The sequence below is a fragment of the Phyllostomus hastatus genome, unplaced genomic scaffold, assembly GCF_019186645.2.
Source record: "Phyllostomus hastatus isolate PE091 unplaced genomic scaffold, TTU_PhHast_1.1 phas_scaffold_501, whole genome shotgun sequence".
Classification (NCBI taxonomy): Eukaryota; Metazoa; Chordata; class Mammalia; order Chiroptera; family Phyllostomidae; genus Phyllostomus; species Phyllostomus hastatus.
In genome coordinates this window covers 46,732,432-46,752,642 of record NW_025334033.1, presented here as the reverse complement: position 1 = coordinate 46,752,642, position 20,211 = coordinate 46,732,432, and the positions used below count along the sequence as shown (strand labels likewise).

General features: G+C 47.7%; 1 pseudogene; it reads left to right on the top strand.

Annotated features, from left to right (window-relative positions):
• The first annotated feature begins 18,444 nt into the window (after positions 1–18,444).
• LOC123807898 lies at positions 18,445–19,613 on the top strand (annotated as a pseudogene).
• Positions 19,614–20,211: the final 598 nt, after the last annotated feature.

Here is a 20,211-nt window from a genome sequence, read left to right as displayed (position 1 = left end):
TGACTCTAAGAAGACGTGCCCTTCCTTCCTGGCTTGGCCAGTATTAGCTGTGTGACTCAAAAGTTGCTTAACTTCTCTGAGCTTCAGTTGCTCTGTGTCAGAAGTGGGCATAAAATTATCTGGAGCCGTTTGGGATAGCGGATGAAATTATCCATGAGAAAACACCTACCCTGTACCTAACACACAGTGCTTGGCAGGTGCTTGCTGAATCGGCCTCCACAGAGATCTAACCTGCTCCTCCAAAGAGACAACCAAAAACATGAATACAATCTTGACCTGGCAAAATTGGTGGAAGAGTCCAGATCATGGGAAGTAGTCATAGTCTTAACTGAGAGTCTATTATGTGTTGGACACAGTGTTAGTGGCTGGGAAACAAAGAAGGATGGAATGGTTTTCAGTGAAGTGTTGGGTGCAAGTGACAGAAATCCATCTTAAAGTGGCAGCAGCAGCGAAAGGGAGTGCAGTGGCTCAGTAACCAGGCTGAGTTATGAGGATTTCCTCCTCCTCCTCCTCCTCTGCGTCATCTTTTGTGGATGGGCTTCTGCTGTGTGGCCTAGAAAGATTCCGATCCCTCCTAGCTTGTTGACCAGGTGGGAGACGAGAGGAATCTTCCAGCAGATTGCTAATCTCCCTTCCCCGGGGAAACAGAGTGGGTGTGTCCAGGGCTGGGACTGATATCACTGGATGGAAAGGACAGAGAAGCCAATTTCCTCTCAGGAATTCCAGCACTTTTAAACCTGAAAGAAACCTCTCCCCATAGGGAGACTGGTGGTGGCAAGTGACAGAAAATGCAGCTCAAACCACAGGAACAATGACTGCGACTGACTGGCTCCCCACAGAACTGAAAAGCCCTGTGGTGGCGTGGCCCCATGATTCATCAGGCCTGTCTCTTTCCCTGCCGCTCTCTCAGCCCTGCCTCCCCGTGTGTCTGCTTCGTCTAGGGCTGGCTTCCTCCATCACAATCAGCCAGAGCGACACACTGCCTTGTTCCCATCGTGGGGTGAGAGCAGCTTCCCCCAGCCACTGAGGGAGAGTCTGAAAGGACGCCATGGCCAGGGCAACACCCATGATGGCTCCTGAGGCTAAGATGGCAAGAGGCCTGGCGCTGGGCTGTTGCATTTGGACAAATCAGAGTCCACCTGAAAAAGCACAACTTAGCCATGGGAGAGGGTGGAAGGGCACTGAGAACACAGACACAATGCCAACCTCAGGGCCGAGAACCTCGTTTGCAGATGAGGAAATTGGAGGCAAAGGTCCCCAAGGTTCTACGTCTAGTTTGTGGCAAACCTAAGGCCAGATGTCAGTGGTCTTGGCTACAGTTGGCTGGGGTTTTTTTCTTTAATTGAATTCATTAGGGTGGCAATGGTTAATAAATTATATAGAGGTTTCAGGTGTACAATTCTATAATACCTCATCTGTATACTGTATTGTGTGTTCACCCCCCCAAGCCTACAGTTGGCGGGTTTTGAACCAATAATGAGGTGGAAGGCCTTGATGGGTAACAAACACCCCAGCACCAGGGAGAGGCAAGCCAAGGCTGGATCACAGCTATAAAAGGAATTCCCACACTGATCTTCGAGGGAGGACAGAGGCCCCTGTTTCGGGCGCTCTGTGGGAACAGCAGGAGATGAGGCAACCACTCCCGAGACGGGACGGTGGAGACCAGGCCCTGCAGCAGGGGTGGGCTCATCCGGTCCACTTTCTCAGATTCATAATTTCCTGAGAGAGGCTCTGACTCCCCGCTGCCTTCCCCTCCTCCCCACCCTGTCCCCAGGCTCAGACGGACATGCTGGGGCTGGTAATTGTGTTAGTTCAGTTTCCTCCCTGGCCCTGCCCTCCTGGTAATCTGATTTTCAAGGGACAAGGGATGGCAGGGCCCAGGCTCAGGAAGAAAGCTGCTCCCCTGTGTCTGGTGGGCCTGCTAATTTGATAGAAGTACTTGCTGAGCTTCCACAGAACCCCCATTAGGAACAAATTTCATCTGGTTCCCCCAGCCCTGGCCCTGGAGAGCTCCCCAGGTCTCAGCCCAGAAGGAAATCCAGCTTCCAATTCAATTTCTACAGAAGGAAATTAAGTCTTTAATGTAATAATAGCAACCAGAGATTGAGCACCTACTGTGTGTCAGACACAGCACCAGGTATTTCTGTATCTGAAGACTCAATGGGTGTGCTGTCAGCCCTGTGAGTTCATGGGTGCTCCAAGTCAGGCCTTTGGCCAATGATCCCCTTCATACAGGGCTCTCCCTCTATGTGAATGGACTTGCTCTTGGACTGAGGCCTTTGCCCAGCTCTTGTGTAATCCTCAGAGTAGCAGGGATTCCAGGATGAGATGGCTGTCTGAGCGTGAAGCAGGATCTGGCCCAAGTCTCCTCTCCTACCCAAGGGCTCCTGGTGTCTAATAGGAGCCCATGGCCACTTGGGATACCCACTCCATCGCTGTAACAACCACCAGGGCTGTGAACCCCATTCTAAAGCTCAGCCTGCCAAGCATCGTGAGGGTGTGTAGCAGTGTGAAAAGAAAGACACTGGGCCCTGGAGAGAAGCAGTTTTGCCACCTATTAGCACTGTGGCCTCGGTCAAGTGATCTAAGCGCTGAGCTGGGGCTTCCTTGTCTGGGAAGTGACAAGTGACTTTCCATGCATCACTTCACCCGGACAATAGGCACCTGCTTCCCCAGTCAGCCTGCTGCCAGAATCAGTCCGGGTGCCCAAAGGCACAGCCTGCATTACCCCCCAGCCCCTAAAGAATCACCTTTTCTCAGGCTGTTTCCAAAGGGCAGACCTGTGCTCAGCCCCCTGCTTCTGCTGCCACCATGGTCGTGAGTGCAGATTCCGGGGGGCCCTGGAAGACACCCGCCCTCCCACCCCACTCTCAGAGAGCTCCTTGCCTGGCTGTCCCCACTTTGCTCCCTGCCTCTCTTTCTAATCCATTTGTATGAATTCCACTTCTCCCAGGAGAAGTGACCTGACCACCTGATCTAAATTAGCCCTTATTATATGAAATGTTAAAGGGACTTATCTAAGAAAAAGAAGATAAAAAATATGAACAATAAAATGACAGCAAACTCACAGTTATTAACAACCACACCTAAAACAAAAACAAAAGAAACTAAGCAAACAACTAGAACAGGAACAGAACCACAGAAATGGAGATCACATGGAGGGTTAGCAACAGGGGAGTGGGAGGGGGAGAGAGGGGGAAAAGGTACAGAGAATAAGTAGCATAGATGGTAGGTAGAAAATAGACAGGGGGAGGATAAGAATAGTATGAGAAATGTAGAAGCTGAAAAACTTATGACACATGGACATGAAGTAAAGGGGGGAATGTGGGTGGGAGGGGGTGTGCAGGGTGGAGGGGAGTGAAGGGGAGAAAATGGAACAACTGTAATAGCATAATCAATAAAATATATTTTTAAAAATATAAATAAATAAATTAGCCAATCCCACATGACCCCACCCCACATGACCTTGTCCTGACTGCCCGTCTCCTTAGACAAAACTAACAAGTGAGTTTAGCAAGGTCACATGATACAAAGTCAACATACAAAAATCGACTGTATTTCTATGATTTGTTTTGAGTTAACTTTTGCATATGGTGTGAGATGAGGGTTAAAGTTAGTTGTTTTCACGTGGATATAAAGTTATTCCAGCAGCATTTGTTGGAAACATTATTGTTTCTCCATTAAATAACCTTGGTGCTTTTGTAAAAACGTTGACTGACTATGTGTGTGTGTGTGTGTGTGTGTACATACACATACACATACACATATTGGTCTATTTCTGTCTGAAGAACTTCTGCTATTTCTGAGTATGTTTCTATGGCTTGATTTTTCTCCTCATTATGGGTCATATTTTTCTGCTCCTAACTGTATGTTAATATTTTTATTAGATTCCAGATATTGTGAATTTTACATTGTTGAGTGCTGGATTTTGTTTTATTCCTTTAAAGAATGACAGACTCTATGTGGCAGGCAGTTCAGTAACATGCAGAGTATTTCAGTCCTTTCCAGGCTCCTGATCAAGCTCCTTTAGGGATGGGCTATGGTAATCTTATTCCAGGGCCAGTTTAGCTCCACCTCTAAGAGGTGGGTCTCCACTGAATGCCCATGTATTTCACAAGGTTTCTCCACTCTGACTAGAGGAAAGTTTAACCGTTCTAGGCCCTGCATGAGCTCTGGGAATTGTTCTGTTTACAGCTCTCCAATAATGGTTCTTTCCTCAGCAATTATTTTTGCTGGACTACATGGAGTTTTAGCTAAGCATACACAGGTTGGTATTCAGTCAAAGGCTCTAGGGGAGGCCCTGGCCAGGTAGCTCAGTTAGTTAGAGCATCATCCTGATACACCAAGGTTGCAGGTTCAGTCCCCCACTGGGGCACGTATGGGAGGCAACTGATCGACGGTTCTCTCTCACATCGATGTTTCTCTCTCTCCCTTCCTCTTTCTCTCTAAAATCAATAAGCATAACCTTGGATGAGGATTTTTTTTAAGTTTAAAAAAATGTGAGGGAGCGAGTCACACAGGTCCCTGGAGAAAGAGCATTCCAGCCAGGGAGAACAGCGCACGCAAAGGCCCCGAGGCAGGAGCGTTCTGTGCAAAGGAATGACGTGATCTGACTGGCATTTTAGCAGACTCACTCTGTGTGTGCTGCTGTGTGGAGAATAAATGAAGAGAAGCGATGTTTGGAACAGGAAGACCACCTGGGAGGAGGAAGACCCACCTGGGAGGCTGTTGCAATAACCTTGCCCAGGGAAGCATATGAAGTGTGAGAGCAAAGTGCAGGCCCAGCAGGTGCCCAATGCCTGGACTCAGTCAGGACTGGCTTAGCTTCGGAAGCAGAAATCCGTTCATGCTTTCTCAGGTTAACATAGTCATGGCTAAGTGGTGGTTAGTAAGAAAGACAGGAATCTGGATGTAGGAACCAGCAAGTGAGCTGGTGAAACGCCCCATCACCTGTCTCGGTGGTCCATCGTCTCCCACCTGCTCTCTCGGTGCGCTGGCTTTCTCTGCTTGACCAGCATGGGGCTGAAGAGCAGCTGTCCTTCCCCAGTGTCCGAGTTGGTGTCCCCTTTGCTTTTCCCTGGCCCGACCTACCACCATGAATTAGACAAAAGCAACTCCTGACAAAGCCAAGTCTCAGCCTCCCCAAAGGCCCTCTATTCAACGCTATTATTAATAATGATAAAAAATCGTCCTTTTGTGTCCATGTGTCACAGTTTTTAAGGCTGGAAAGTAGCATATTTTAGGAGGTCAGAAAGCACTGTGGTTAAGATGTGGTTCTGGAGCCCAGCTACTGGAGCTGGGATCCCAGTGGCACCACTTATTAGCTCTGTGACCTTGGGAAAGTAGCTTGACCTCATTTACAAAAGCCATTCAATGTGTTTGTTTGAATAGTTAATCCATGCACATGTATAAGATCCAAATAATTATCCTCCCACCCTGGTCTCATAGTTCATCAGTGCCTATGCTGGAGTTAAGTACAATGATCAGTTTCTCACTTAACCCCATGCAGCCCTCAGTTTCCTCTTCTGTAAGATGGGAACAATGATACTTGCCCAGCCTCCCACTCAAAGTTTTTATACAGGTCAAATTAAAGAGCATGCATGGAAGTGCTTCGTTAGTAAGCTGTGGAGCCTACACAAATGGCAGGAGACAGTTTCCATAAGTCAAGGGCATCATGACTCCACCCTTCAGACTGTTCAGGACACGCCACACCTTAAAACAACCAGAGTCCATCAGGTTGTCCTCATGGATTCCAGATCTGGATTTTGTTGAGATGAAACAAAAGATTCATGAAGTCTCCCACAATTTTTGGACCGTCAAAATCCTACCTGTCGTTCAAATCTCAGCTCAGACACCAGCACCAGATGCATTAACTAATGACCCCCTGACTCACTCTCACTCTCTCTCTCTCTCCCCCCAGATCACGGCCTCTCCTCCTTTTGTCCCTAAGGGTGTGTATCTCTCTCCCTCTTTCTCCTAAGCTCCAGGGGCCCTTCTTTTGTCTCTGCAACTTGTTTCCTGAGCCCATTTTTTCTAGGGCTCTCTTCTACCTCTGCAACTTTCTAAATAAACTTTCTCCTATAGTGAGAGAGGGGGAGAGAGAAAGAGGAGAGAGAGAGACTTTCCCTGGTTCCCTGTGCAGACCTCTCAGAAGCACTTACTGGCTCTTTGTGGACTCACAGCCTCTCCTTCTAGATCTTTCCATGCTGCAGGAGGCCTATCCCTTGTTAACTGACCTGTTGCAAGGCAGCCCCTGTGGTGGAGTAAAGCTTGGACAAATGACCTGACCTCTCAGCCCTTTTCCTCATCCCCAGATTTTGGCAAACACCTTCACCTCTGACGCAGCAGTTCTCAAATGCTGTGGCCTCAAGACCCCTTCTACTCTGTCTGAACAACTCAGGACCACACAGAACTTTTGTTTATGCAGGTTATAGCTATATGTCTATTATCCATATATTTACCATGTGAAAAATTAACACTGAAAAATTAAAACACATTCATTTATTCATTTAAAAATAACAATGGCCAGCCCATTACATGTTAACATTGTTAATTTTAACTTTAAAAGTTATTTGTACTTTACAAACCAAAAATACTTACTGAGAAGAATGATGTTCCTTTACATTTTTGCAAATATTGTTAATAGAAGATAGCTGGAGTTTCACATTCTACAGGGCGTCCCCTCTACTGAGAAACGTAATTTTCATCGAAGTATGTGAAGATAGTGCGACCTCACGCAGACATGTAGCTGGAAAAGAGAGGAGGATTTTCAAATTATTGTGACTGTTCTTTCACACTACACCAAAAATTAACAAGCAGTAGTTTCTTACAGACCAACTGCAACATGAGATCTGAAACTGTTCCATAACCGTTCCACATGCTGTAACATTAAAATCCGTGGGTCCGTCTTATACCTCAGGTGCATCTTTTCCCTGCCCATGATTTTGTAACTTTGTGCATTAGTCATTTGGAAAGTATTGGTTTAGTGAATAAGCGAGCCTTCCAAAAGTTGGTGCATTTCATTGTCAACACAGAAAAATCACGTGGCTAATATTCCCACCAAGATATCTATCTATCTATCTATCTATCTATCTATCTATCTATCTATCTATCTATATATCTGTGGTTATATGATATATATATAATGTTAATGATATATATGTAACACAGAATACGTAGGAAGAATTTAAATGAAAGATGTGTGAGACCTGCACATTAGAAACGACAGCACATTGCTGAGAGAAGTTAAAGAACGAAACAAGCAGAGTGAATACATGTGACTGGATTGAAAGAGTGTTGCAGAGTTGTTAATGTTGCTCAGATTCAGTGTGATCTGAATCAAAATCTCATCAGGACAAGCTGATTCTAAAATGTATATAGAAATGCAAAGGACCTATAATCCTTTGAAGAAGAGGAAAGGACAGAATTCACACTGCCTGATTTGAAGACATGATAAAACTGTCATAAATCAAGACAGCGTGGTATTGGCAAAGGCTAAATACATCGATGGAACAGTAGAGTCCAGGAACAGATACACATATGAACAAAGTCAGTTGGCTTTGACAATGACATCAAGGCAATTCAGTGGGTAAAGGAAGTTATACCAACAAATTATATGAGAGCAACACGTTACTCGTGCATAGAAAAGACGTGAACCTCAGCGCCATTTCATACCGTACACAAAATGCAGTTCACAATTAATTACAAACCTCCACATCAAAGCTAAAGCTCTAAAACTTCTAGAAGGAAACACAGGAGGCTACCTTCATAAGCTTCGAGTAGGCAAAGATTTTTTAAGATAGGGCACAGAAAGCAATAACCATAAAAGAAGAAAATGGATAAATTTTCCTCTTCTCTTCGGAGAGCCCCCCACAGCTGCCATGGCCCCTGCACCTCGAGGTGCCAGCACTCCCCGAGTGCTCCATGTGGGGCCTCCAAACCTCCTCCCACCCCCTCACCCCCCCACCCCCCCCACCCCCGGCCAGGACCTCCTGGGATCACTCACACATCCTGCACCTGCACCACTGACTCAGCGTTTCCTCTTAAAGCAGCTGCTCCCACCCTGACCGGGATGGCTCAGCCGGTAGGGTTGCCTTCTGTTCCTGGAGGCCACCGACTGGTGTTTCTTTCTTACATCGATGTTGTTCTTTCTCTTTTTCCTTCTCTCTAAAAAGAAATAAATAAAATCTTTTTTTTAAAAAAGCAACTCACTCCCTTTTACTTAAATCTCGCCCTACCTTCTTTACCTTTGTCTTAAACCATCACTGCTGTCAAATCCGCAGTTTGATAGGCGTGTCACTTTCTCTTCGTTAATATCGAAATACATCCCTCACTATTAAAAGGGTTTTTAAATGTGTGAACCACCTAAAATTATCTTATGTACTGCATTTTTTACATGTTCTTGGGAATATGTCTATGAGTGCGTGTGAGCTTTTGTGTGTGTTGTGTGTCTAATGTGTGTGAGTGTAGTTGTGCATGTGTGTGCATTGGTGAGTGTGAGCATGTGTGTGTGAATATGTATGTGAGGTGTATGTAAGTGTGGCTGCATGGTGGGTGAGTGTAGATGTGTGTATGTGTGTACAAACAATGTGAGCGTGTGTAAGAATGCATACAAATCTACATATGTTCCTGCGTGTGCTTGAATGTGTAGTAGTGTGGGCATGTCAGGATGGGATGGGGCTGGGGGAAGGCTAGACCGCCCCCATAATGAGGAATCCTAGTGGGGGTGACCATCTCCCCCGGCCCCCCAGCAATAAGGCCCCCTCACCAGGAACCAGACAGGGCGGAGAAAAAGGCATGGGGGCCAGGTGCCCTTTTATTCATGTCCCTGCTTATTGATCCTCAGGCCCTCAGAGGAGGAAGGACGTCTGTCCTTGGCCACTGGAGCACCTGGTTACAGCCGGCATCCTGGTAACCATCACCAGGAACTGGGAGTACTTCTGGGAACAGCAGGAGCCAGCAGGCGGGGGCAGATCCTCTGCTGCTATATTTACAGGTCTGGATTTAGCACAGGACCTTGAGGCAAGGCACTGAGCTCCCAAGTTTTCAATATGTTCATTACCCTGGCAACCTTACGCAAGGGATATTTGCAGGAGCTCAGAGAGGTTAGGTAAATTGTTCAAGGTCACAGAGCTGGGTATTCGGGACCAGAGTCTTCCTGGCATTTCCGCTATTGCACAGGGAGCACAGTCCTCCCGAAAGCCCCGTGCCAGCCATTTCCTGGACACGAGAACCCCGGCAAGAATGCCACGTGCTACCTGGTTTCGCCTTGGCTGTGATCATACGTAGGTCAGCCCCTGTAGTCTTTGCTAAGTGTTTCTTTTGCCCATTCCCATACCAAACCCCTCAGCCAGGAAGCAGCTGGTGTCTTGGGTACAGAAAGCCCACAAGTAGAGTGATACCCTACATGCCTACTGGCACTCACGGCACAGACCAAACAGAACTGACTTGAGCTTGAGGGGCAGGGCCAGGGTCCTGGAGCTGGAGGATGGTCTCTCGGGAAGTGTGGAAAGGCTCTGGGGGAGCTCAGGACTGTGACTACTTACCAACCAAACTGGAATCATTTCAATATTCAAATAATTCTGGTACGTTCTGGCTGCATGTGCAAAAGGATCCTGGGCTTCCTCCTTCCTCAGAGGTAGAGGATGAAGAGGTTCTTTTCTCTGTCCCTCACTCCCTTCCAGTCCAGACTGGGCCCTTCCATGTGCCTGGCACGGTCCTAGAGACTGAAGATATTAAACTCTGGATCACTGCCTGCAGCCCAGCAGCTTCTGCCCTACTTTCCTAAGAGGTGCCAGGTGGGAACGGGTCAGGGGCAGTGCATTGTGAGGGCCCAAGACGCATGTCACATGTCACTATGTGGAGACCAGGCAGGTGCATTGTGCACACAGGGCACTCAGGCCAGCTCTAGAGCTCAGCCAACCCCCGCTGTCTCCTCGGGGCCTCCCAGCGGCAAATCTACCCACGAACTCTTTGGGCTAAAGAGAGTGGTATAAACTCAGCAGCAAGCAGGGCCACGGACAGCTCAGGGCAAATGGCTATTGGAAGGGCCCAGGCGGCTGCAGAAGGACCTGCCTTCTTCTCACTTAATGGTCATCTCACTTTAATGAACACCAGGTTGCTCCAGGGGGTTAATAGTTAAGGTTATTTTCATATGAAATAAAGGAAAGCAAGGAACCTGTCAAACTAGGCATTGCACAGCACCCTCTGTGTCAGGTCCTGCGGGTAAGTGTGGGTCCTGCCCTGAGCGTTACTTTTGGGCAGAGTCCTGGGACTGGGGGCACACCAAGGGCAGAGGTTATGGCGGAGCAGTCCTCCACTTGGGGTCATGTGGGGCGCATGTGGGGCGCATATGGGGCACATGTGGGGTGCGGGGCAGGCTGGGACCTTCCATCTTTTTTTTTTTTAATTTTCATTTATTGATTTTAGAGAAAGAGAAGAAGTGGGGGGAGGGACAGAGAGAGAAAGAGAAAAACAGTCATTTGCTGTTCCACAATCACTCATTGGTTGATTCTTGCATGTGCTCTGACCAGGGATTGAACCCACAACCTTGGCATATCAAGACAATGTTCTAACCAACTGAGCCAGCCAGCCAGGAGCTTTCCTCCTAAGCCCAGGGCAGTCAGAATGTTTCGTTGCTTCTTCTGCAGGCCTGGTTGGTAGAGTTTTTCTAGCCTTCCTTTTTCCTAGGTTAGAGCTCTCTTCAAGAAGCAAAGCCTTAAAGGGATAAATTCAAAGGGGCACTTTCCAACTCTCCGGCCTTAAACAGCCTGGGGCTGCCTCCTGTCTTTACAAGGGCCGTAGAACTCCAGGCTCCAAGCTTTGAAGGCCTTTATATAGTCAAAACCTTGTGCATCATGAGATTAGCTCATCCTGGCTTTGAGTTCTTATACTACCTCTGGATTGTGAACATTTTCTTTCTTTCATTTGAGCTCAGCTGTATATTTTCAAGTGTTTTTCTTATATGTTTATGCAGGATTTCTATATGGTACAAGAGAGGGTTGTCTGAAATAGTTTAATCTGCATGTTGTCAAGTGTTCTGATACATCGATCTGTGTATTATTATCTCAGACATAGCAGTCTCCTCGACTAGATTGTAAACCACATGAAATAGGGATTGTGTTGGCTTGTGCTTCCAAAAAGGACTGAGTTTATGGTGGGAGCTCAATAAATATTTTTTAAATGAGTTAATGAAGATATTCTCTCTGGGGACATTTGTACCTAATTCACAGGGCCATTGGGAGAACTTAGCAAGAGAAAGTATGTTACATACTTGGTATATGGAAGGAACTTGGAGACAATACCTATTATAATAATCCTATTAAGGCAAAACTCAACCATTAAGGTTTTCCCATAATTCAGCTCCCACCCCTGACTTCAGACATTAGCCCGGGTCTAGGGCGGCAGACAGGTTCTGTGAGTGTGGCCTCCTGACGCTCAGCGCAAAGGTCAGCCACAGTGTCTTGGTTTTAACCCGAACCCCAAGGCCTGAATAAGATTGGCTAAAAGTCCCACCACCATCCTCTGATTGATCTTGTCCTGTCTAGGGGTCCCTGATCATGCCCTTACCAGAGATCCCTTGTATTGCCAGGATTTTTCTCTAGAAATCTCACATCTTAGAGGTTCTGTTGAGGGAAAAGTAATCATTGATTTGTTTGTGCATTTTAATTAATTAAAGGCATTCACCTGCCAAGGTTTCCAATCAGCATGAGGTGAGATAATTTTAGCACAAAGCAAGGTAACACCATTTTAATCAGGCTGTGAAATTTTCCTGGGAGAATACACTGGGGCCCCTCTCCCCATTACTAACCCAGGGATTTGCAGATGAAAAAGCCCTACCCAACGGGACCCAGCAGCAGCAGCAGCACCTGGCAAATCAGACTCAAGGACACAGAGAGGCTTTTAACATGGCAGCCAGGCCCTGGCCTGGTAGCTTAGTTGGTTAGAGTGTTGTCCTGATTAAACCAAGTTTCGGGTTCAGTGTCCGGAGAGGGCATATAAAAGAATCGACCGATGAACACGTAAATAAGTGGAACAACAAGCTGATGTCTTCCTCTCTCCCCACCGCCCTTCCTCTCTCTCTCTCAAATCAGTAAATAAATGTTTTTAAAAATGGCAACCAGGGGCAATCTCTGAAACATTACGATCCCAAGAAACTAGCTGGCAATGGTGAAAGGCAAGAAGGGAGCTAAGAAGGTTTACAATAGGATTTATGCAGCCTCAGGAAACAGAATGTAAAATGTGAGGGGTGTGTGTGTGTGTGTGTGTGTGTGTGTGTGTGTTAACATCTCCTTGGCATATTGGAAGGTTTACTCAACCAATGAGGGGAAGTTTGAGCTATGGACTATAAATCATAATACATATTAAATACCTATTTTGTGACAAGCACCCTATTGTGAGGGTGGTACCATGCCCCACTTTACAAATGAGGAAAATGGTGAGAGGGATCTGAAGTGACTTACACCAGGATATGTAGCTAGTAGGTCAAGAGTTGGTCAAACTCGTCTGACCCCCACGCCCAGTCTCCAGCCACCAGAAAACTGCTGCTGCTGTGTTTGAGGAGTGAGCTTCGGGCACTGGTTTCTAACACTGGCTGCTTGGTGGAATCTCCTGGGGAGCTTTAAAACGTATTGATGCTCGGTCCTACTGCCAGAGATTTCAATTTAATGGGGCATTTTTAAAAGCTCCCCAAGTGATTCTAGGAGGCTGCCAAGTCCAAGCACCTCTGTCCTAGCCAGGGAGTTCAGTTGGTTAGAGAGTCATCCCAAGACTCCAAGGTTGTGGGTTCGATCCCTGGTCAAGGCACACACAATAGTCAACCAATGAGGGCATGGATGGGTGGAGCAACAAAACAATGTTTCTCTCTTTTCCTTGTTCCTTCCTCTCTCTCTCTCAAATCAATTGAACACTTCTGGTCAAATTGGTGATGTAGGCAGACATGGCTCACCTCTTCACACAACCACACCAAAATTACAACTAAAATACACAACAGCCATCACTCAGAACTGTCAGAAATTGAGTTGAATGGAAGTCTGACAACTATGGAATTAAAGAAACCACATTCATCCAGACTGGTTGGAGGGGCGCAGACGCAGAGCAGGTTGATCCCTCACCCACGTGTGGTGGATAAAAATTAGGGAGGGATATCTCAGTAGTAACAGTCCCTGACCCACAACCAGCCCCTCAGCCCAGGGATCCAGTGCCAGACGGATACATCCTCACAACTTCTGGCTGTAAAAACAAGCAGGCATGGAGTTGGTGAAGAAACTGCTAGAGCCCCAAGCTGTTCCTCTTAAAGAACCTACACACAGACTCACCTACTCAGACTCACTCCCTCTGCGGGAGCAGCTTAAAAGACACCAGTGGCATACAGGGAGAAACTTAAGTGTCTGGCATTGGGGTGAGCAGAGGCCATTGTCCTTTTGCTAAACCCTCCTCTGCACAGGGCCAGCAAGCTGGTGCCATATCTGAGACTCCATCAACCAGGCTAACACTATTAAGCCCGCTTTGGAGATCCTCAGAGACTCTGCCCCACCTAACTTACTGGCCCACCCAAGCTGTTTTTCCAAATGAATGGCTTGTCTAGGGATATGCTTTATAACTTCCTAAATCCTATCAAACAAGCAACAGCTGGTTTCAGGGAGCACCAGGCCCAGCACTAGCAGCAGCCAGCTTAGATTTGTAGCTTGTCTTTGCCTGGGAAACTCCAAGCCTAGCACAAGTAGTAACTCTATTGTGCTATAAAGTAGTAGCTCTATAGCTCAGGCAGGGTGGCCCTGGGCAAGAACACAAGTGGAGGCTGAGCTTGGCCCTTACCAACCGGGAAACCCCAGGGCCACCACACCCAGTGGACAGCTATAGACCCTGTCGGAGAAACACCGCCCTGCCTCTGCACAGCTGATCCTCCACGGAGGGCAGAGGTTGGTGGCCAGTGGTCACAGCCAGTCCTTGCAGCTGACCTGCCTGGGTAAATCCCTCCCATTGATCTGCCAACAGCAACCAAAGGGGAACTACAAGAGGAGGGCATACTCAGCCCACACAAAAGGCACTCCTTGAGTACTCAGCTAGGGTGATGGGGGAGGCTGTGCCACTGGACCCTTTAGGACACCTACTACATTAGGCCATGCTACTAAGACATGGAGTCAAAGCAGCTCTACCTAATACATAGAAACAAACACAGGGAGGCTGTCAAAACGAGGAGACAAAGAAACATGGCCCAAATGAAAGGACAGATCAAAACTCCAGAAAAAGAGCTAAACAAAATGGAGATAAGCAATCTATCAGATGAAGAGTTCAAAACACTGGTTACAAGGATGCTCAAGGAACTTAGTGAGGGCCCTCAGCAGCATAAAAAAGACCCAGTCAGAAACAAAGGACATATTAATTGAAATAAAGAACAATTTGCAGGGAAACAACAGTAGAGTGGATGAAGCTGAGACTCAAATCAATGATTTGGAACATAAGGAAGAACAAAAAACGAAAACACCCCCCCCCCAAAAAAAAACAACCAATCAGAACAACAAGAAAGAAAAAGGATTTTAAAAAATGAGGGTAGTATAAACAGCCTCTAGGACAACTTCAAGTGTTCCAACATTCGCATCATAGAGGTGCCCAAAGGAGAACAGAAAGAGCAAGAAATTGGAAATCTATTTGAAAAAATAATGAAAGAAAACTCCCCTAATTTGGTGAAGGAAATAGACATGCAAGTCCAGGAAGCACAGAGTCCCAAACAAGATGGATGCAAAGAGGCCCACTCCAAGACACATCATAATTAAAAGGCCAAAAGTTAAAGAGAAAATCTTAAAAGCAGCAAGAGAAAAGTAGTTAGTTACCTACAGGGGAGTTCCCATAAGACTGTCAGCTTATTTCCCAAAAGAAACTTTGCAGGCTAGAAGGGATTGGCAAGAAATATTCAAAGTCATGAAAAGAAGGGACCTACAGCCAAGATTGTTCTACCCAGCAAAGCTATCATTTAAAATTGAAGGGCAGATAAAGAGCTTCCAAGACAAGAAAAAACTAAAGGAGTTTATCATGACCAAATCATTAGTATATGAAATACTAAAGGGACGTAAGCAAAAGATCAGCCCTGGCTGGTGTGGTTCAGGGGATTGAATGCTGGCCTGTGGGTCACCAGTTCAATTCCCAGTCTAAGCACATGCCTAGGTTGCAGGCCAGGTCCCCAGTTAGGGGCGTGTGAGAGGCAAATACACATTGATATTTCTCTCTCTCTCTGTCTCCCTCCCTTCCCCTCTGTCTAAAAATAAATAAACCTTTAAAAAAAGAAAAAGAATAAAATAAAAATAAAAAACAAAAGGAGAGAAAAAAGAAAATTAAAAAAGAAAAAGATCAAAACTATGAATAGTAAAATGGCAAAAAATACATATCTATCAACAATTGCATGTAAAAAACAAACTAAGCAAATAAGAAGAACAGAGACAGGATCATGAATACAGAGAGCGTTTGATGGTTCCCAGATGGGAGAAGACTGCTGGGAAATGGGTGAAGAGATGAGAGGATTAAGAAGTGCAAATAGGGCCCTGGCTGGTGTGGCTCACTGGATTGAGTGCCAGCCTGAGAGTCAAAGGGTCACAGGTTCAATTCCCAGTCTAGAGCACATGCCTGAGTTGTGGGCCAGGTCCCCAGTAGGGAGTGATCAAGAGGCAACCATACTTTGATGTACCCCTCCCTATCTCCATCCCTTCCCTTCTCTAAAACTAAATAACTAAAATCTTTATTAAAAATTTAATTTTAAAAAGTGCAAATAGGTAGTTACAGAAGAGCCATGGGGTGTAAAGTACAGTATAGGAAGTGGAGTAGCCAAAAAATTTATATGTATGACCCATGGACATGAACAATGGTGGGGGGACTTCCTGAGGGAGTGGGTGCTGGGTGGAGGGGGGCAAAGGTGGAAAAATTGGGACAACTATAATAGCATAATCAATAAAATATAATTTAATTAATACATTAATTAATTTAAAATAAAATCATTTTTTTTAAAGACTAAGCACCACTGTCTTCCTGAATATCAAGCCCCAAGTCTAGTAAGGTCTTTGGCTAAGGCTCACCTGCACTGACTGTTCCCAGGATTAAGCTGAAGGCAGGAGCTCAGACGCTTAAGTCCAAGATCTGGGGTGCATGGAAACAGAGGATGGGGGGCAGAGGGTTGAAGAGCAGAGGGGTTGGGGCTGGAAGGATCCTAACCCTGAGCAGCCAGTGTCCAAGGCCTTCCGGTCTTCAAGGGCCAAATGCCTAGGGCTGACCACCGGGCCCTGTCTCCACTAATACACAGCTTTGTAGGGAGGACAGGATAGTAGTTAAGACACACCTGGGCTCAGGGCCCTACTCAACTCTGTGGATCTCACTTCCTCATCCATAACAGGTCATCCTGGCAGGTTTGCAGGAAAGACTGAACCACCTGAGCCGGCCTGGCACAGGGTCGACACCCCGTCAGGGAGCCATTTCCTCTCTTTACCCTGCACTTCATCACCAGAACCCCGCACTAATGGCAAACCACTTCCCGAACCCTGGCTTTGCAAGGCGAATGGAAACTCTGAGAGGGACCACATCTTGTTGTATTTCCCAAGCAACTAGCGAGGGCTCCTACGGAAACACGCGCCAGGCAGAATTGTTCACGGCAGGCAGCGTGCTGAGTGAGTCACCCCTCCCAGAGAGATGCTCACACTAAGCCAGCCACTCCATCCCCATCAACGCCTGAGATGAGCGCTGGTAAGCCAGCGTTTCCACCACAGGCTGCCCAGGAGAGCCTGCAGGGAATGGGAGGGGTGGGGCCGGGTGGGGCAGAAGGCTTCAAAGTCCCGAGGCTCCACCCACCCAGACCAGCCAAATCAGGATCTCAGGGGCTGAGGCCCAGGCACCAGCATTGCTCACAGGGTGTCTTTCAGTGCCACTTGAGGCTCTTTGTGTTAGAAGACCAGAGTGTGTGTTTCAAACACAGATTTTAGGCATTAGCCCCAACCAGACGAATCAGACCCTTGGGGATGGGCCCCAGGAGTCCACACCTCTAACCCCTTGCTGAGGGGTTTCTTTCTTTTTATTTTCTTATTACTATTTGATTTGTACAGTGAGGTGTAGGGAATCAGCGTGAGGAGCAAGCAGGCCCAGCACTTGGGTGCACCTGGGCAGGTTGAGGAGGCGGAGGTGGAGAGGCCTGGAAGAGAGGAGGAGGCATCTTTGCTGAAGGAGGGCTCGTTCTAGGGGCAGGGAAGGTGTGGGGCAGGGAGCTGGGAGGCTCCTTGGGAGAGGTGGGGCTACGTCACGCTCATTCCTTTAAGGATGCTTCTCTAACTTCTCAGCTTGGGCTGAAAAGACTGGTGTAGGGACTCACACTGTCCTCCAGGGCAACCAGACCCAGGAGGCTGAGGCTGTGGGGCTGGCTTTCAGTCCGGGAAGGCTCCTGGAGCTCTAGCTCCTAGTCCGGGGACCTGATGTGACTGTCCCTAGGGCTGTAGAGACCCAGAAATGGGAATGAAAGAGGCCAGGGTCTAATTGGCCTCCAGGACTGGCTGAGGGGCTCTTGGGAACCAGACACAAGAGCCCCTCAGGTGACCCTGAGACCATCCCTGAACTGTCTCTGGCTTCTCCAAAAGCAGCTCGGAGGGAGGAGGACATGGGGTCTCTGAGGTGGAGCAGCTTGAGCTGAGGCACCTTCCTCACAGCTGTGTACAGTGTCTGAGGCAACACGTGCTCGCTCATTCATTCATTCATTCATTCAACACTCTCTGTGTGCCGGGCACCATGCTGAGCTCTGCAGGTTGGCTGTGAAGGAAACAGACCAGGCCCTGCTCTCATGGAATTTACATACAAGAAAGGAACAGACAGCCAAATGATAAGCAAATGGATATCTAACATAATCAAGTCTAGTGGCGTTAGGAAGAAATATGAAGCAAGGAAGGGGAGAGTGATTGGGGTGGGAAGAGCTGAGCTGTTTGTGCTCAGAGGCTGGGGAATGGCTCTGAAGAGAACACACTAATCGGAAAGAAAGAAAGAAAGAAGGAAGGAAGGAAGGAAGGAAGGAAGGAAGGAAGGAAGGGAGGGAGGGAGGGAGGAAGGGAGGAAGGGAGGGAGGGAGGGAGGAACGGAAGGAGGAAGGAAGACTTGAGGGAGGGAACAGCAGGTACGGAAGTTCTGAAGCCAGAAGGAATCAGGTGTTTGAGGCATAACAAGGAGGCCAGGATGGCTCCAGGGAGGGAAGAAGGAGGGGTGGTAGCAAGTGGGGGAGGAGAGGTAGGCAGGTGCCTCACTGGGGCTTGTGGAGTCCGGCCTCTTTCTCTGGAGGCCAAGAGGGCTGTAGGCAGAGGAGTGACAAGACCTGGCTTATGTTTACAACATTCATTTCTGCCGTTATGTAGAGAGCAGTGGACTGGCAGGGAGACCTGCCAGGAGGCCACTGTAGTGGGTCAGGGAGAGAGAGGTGGGAAGTAGCGGATGAGCTTTGGAGGTGCTAGGAGCCGTGGATTCCAGAGCGGCTGCTGTACACTGGACGTGGGGCCGACAGACTTGATGGTGGAATTGGAGGCAGGTGTGAGGAGTGAGGAGGTAAAGGAGACTCCTCGGGTCTCCAGGTGAGCTTCTAGGTTGGCAGCACCGCTGGGAGGAAGGAGGTTAAGAATTCTCTTTGAGGTGTCTGTCAGGCACTGTGGGGGAGATGTTGCATGAAGCTCAGAGTCCAGAGCTGGGGTGAGGGTCAGGGAGGGGAGGTCAGGCTGAAGACACCCACTTCAACAGCTTGTAGATGGAACTGACGGCTGTGGGACAGATGGGATCCCTGGGGACACTTAGAAGGGAGGGACGGGGAGTGAGCACCGAGCCCTGGTTCTCCACCGGGGGGAGGTCTGGAACAGGAGGCCGAACCAGCTCAGGGGACCGAGGAAGAGGAGCCACAAGGTGAGAGTGAGCCAGGAGAGCGGGGCCTGCAGACAGAGGGAACTCAGACTGGCAGGAAAGGGGGAGGGCCTCACTGGGCTGAAAGCTACAATTGAGGTAAGATAGCGACCCACCCCGAAATGTTTAGGTTGGCAAGTTGGAGGTCACGGTGACGTTGACAAGAGAGCTTCAGTGGGGCAGCTGGGACTTAGGCCTGATAGAGCCAGGACAGGAGTGAATGGGACCCAAGGAGACGAAGGCGCGTGAGGACAGAGAGACAAATCAATGTCAGGGGTGTTTACAAGAGAACGGCAGAATGGAGCCACAGATGAGCCCGTGGGGCCTGCAGAGGGAAGGAGGAGACTCCTGTGGTCGCAGCTGGGAGGGGTCAGAGCTGCAGAGCAGAGACATGGGGCACTGCTGTGTTTGTCTGGCGGCTGCAGGTCTTCTCTGGGATTAGAAGGAAAGAGAGAGCAGGGATATTCCTTCTGTGTCCACCAGGGCAAGCAGTAGCAGCGGTGGGGCAGCGGCAGCGGCGATGAATCTGAATGCAGTGGTGGTGGACGTTCTGCTCGAGATTCCAAGAATTTTGAATACTGGCTTAGTTGTGGAGACGCTGTCCATTTGTGTATGGCTTTGTGAACAAGGCATTGCCAGAAGTTTTATCATCAGTTGTAAAGGAACTTCGCAAGGCTGCTGAAGCACTAAAGGCTGCCGAAAACATACGCTGACTTTCTGGAGTTAGTGGAGAAATCCTACTAACACGTCAAGCACTGCGAGGGGATTTGAAGACTGCATTGTAGTCAAGAACGTACAATGAAGTTACTGCATGCAGCGGCGTAGCAACATTTTTTTTTAAAGAATTGTAAAACCGTAGCTTTATGTATCAATGAAAAGCAGTTTACTCATAGAACTATCAGATGTGTTTGTCACGTCTTACTTTTCTAAACAGCTGCAATGTTCTGGCATTGTTACAGTGTTCATATCCACATGCTCTTTATTTTTAGCTCTGATAGCTTTAATTTTGAAGCCGTCTGTGGATCAGGTGGGCACGTCCGCCGTGCCTGTTTGGAGGGGAGTGGAGCCCGTTAGGAGTCATGTACTAGTTACGACTCGCTGACGTTTCCATGATAAACTTTAAATTGTTCGTGCAGAATAACTGCATGTATGTTGCACTGGATTGAAAGTTGACAGAATTTCAACCACCATTTGTGACTTTTGATTTAGAGTCATTATTTATATCAGAATCTTGTTTGTGTGTTTTCTTTCAAAGGCACAAAAACACTTCTTATAATCTGCTTTTCAACAAAAAATATTTAGTTTTTAAGC